The following is a 1,914-nucleotide window of genomic DNA, read 5'->3' on the forward strand; positions in this document are numbered from 1 at the left end:
AACAGATGATGATAAAATATGCTAAGGATATTGTTAGAGAGATGCTCAGGGTTTAAGGAGAGTAGAGAAAACGAGAGAACCCAATTCAGACTGAGGAATGGAGAAAAAAAGAGAAAATTTCTAGAAATGATCCAGGGCTAAATCCTTAAAAAGAGAATACACAGGTGATGGGCAGACCAAAAACAGGTGGGTTAGCGTTCCAGTAAGAGTGGACCCTGTTGTAGGGTCCTTCTCAATCTTGGGAGAAAATTACAAATCACTGGTTAATGGTGAGGGGAAGAGATGCCAGGTCACCCAGCTCCTGCTACGTCATGCTAAGCAATGTGGCTTTTAGATACTTTTTTAAAAAAATCATTTTGTTTTATCTTTATTTAATTTTGACCATGAGATAGTTGCATACTTAAGGTAGACTTTCTAATGGTTATACAGGGCACAAGCCTGGAGGCACAGAGTCTGACCATTTCCGTCAGTATATTCCAGTAGAACAAAATAACGAGGATGAGAAGCTGAACATGGGCACTGAAAGTAGAGATAAAGAACAAAGGATGCAGTTGAGATATATTTAGAATGTGATACCGCAGAATCCTGTAATTAAACTGATAAGAACAGATACTACACTTAAGCTTAGCCAAAAGGCCAAGAAGTTCCTGTCCTCTACCTCAGCCGAAGACCAGAAAATCATTTTCTGGACACGGCAGATCTTAGGATCCCTGGACTTTAATACTTCAGGGCTAACTGAGGCTAGTACATTCATTTTGAAAGTAGCAAAATTAAGTAAGTGTTTATACGTGGAATCTTGAGACTGCCACCTTCTTCCTCTAATTGAATTCTAGAATGTAAGCCTCAAATTGTTAGTTTAAGATGAGGGGTGCCTTTTATTTACATTGAAGTGATGGCAAATTGTGAAGGGGCAGGAAGCAAAGTGGAAGTCTGGACATTTATATTCTTTAATTCAAGATGTAAGACAGGTTTCATTTGGCATAACTCAATATATTGAACTGTACTCATCTGCACTAAATGATCTTACAGGCACTCAGATGAAATGACGTTTTTGCAACTGTTGGAATTTGGAAGCGGTTTCCAAAGCCTCAGAGAAGCTCTTGGGTTTGGAATGAGTTCTGAGTGATCTCAGTAAGTACTTGTAAATAACCTTGGTGGGTGTCCCTGGAATGCCTCATGCGATCAAGCATGAAGAGATCTTGAGTGTTGTCTAGAATTCTTTTATCTTTACAGCAATTCCACAACAAAGCTGTGCTCATAAAGCTTCTCAACAGAGACAGCAGGGACAGTACCCACTTCCCCTGTTTTTTTCAGATGCAGGTGGAGTCTTGAGGATCATTCGTCTCTGATCTAATTGACGGTCAAGAAGGAACATGTGGTGGTGACCTTGTACACAATTGTCTTTCTGGGGAGAAAACAGCCTCACATTTGAGAAAGATACAAAATGAATGGATCCTTTAGTTTTTAATGATCAATTCTAATATATAACTTACTAATTATGGGAACCTCCTAATTCATGAAGATATCCAATTTGGGTGATTTGAGTTCAAAAGAGTAGAGCATCAACCAGATGGTCCAGTCCAACTCCATGTTTGTAGTGTAACTATTTTTTCAGAAGATTATCTTAGGACAAAAGAGAAAGGAATAAATGCTGTACGTCATTAGACAGCATCACTATGGAAACCTGTACTGATGAACCTTATTCTTCACCTGTGATTAGTAAGAGGGAAGTCCCACATCTACTCCTCCACTTGTTTCCTTCCTATTTCTATCACAGCAAATGACCTCAAATCTGGCTGGGTATGTGTAGATAAGTAGGTAGTAAAGATTATTAGCTTAGTATTTGAAGCCAACGGTGGAACACATTTGATTGAATGCCAAGGGGTGTGTGTGTGTGTGTGTGTGTCTGTGGTA

General features: G+C 39.2%; 1 pseudogene; it reads right to left on the reverse strand.

Annotated features, from left to right (window-relative positions):
- Nucleotides 1-540: 540 nt before the first annotated feature.
- LOC132512836 (U2 spliceosomal RNA) lies at nt 541-648 on the reverse strand (annotated as a pseudogene).
- Nucleotides 649-1,914: the final 1,266 nt, after the last annotated feature.

The sequence above is a fragment of the Lagenorhynchus albirostris genome, chromosome 21 (genome assembly GCF_949774975.1).
Source record: "Lagenorhynchus albirostris chromosome 21, mLagAlb1.1, whole genome shotgun sequence".
Lineage (NCBI taxonomy): Eukaryota > Metazoa > Chordata > Mammalia > Artiodactyla > Delphinidae > Lagenorhynchus > Lagenorhynchus albirostris.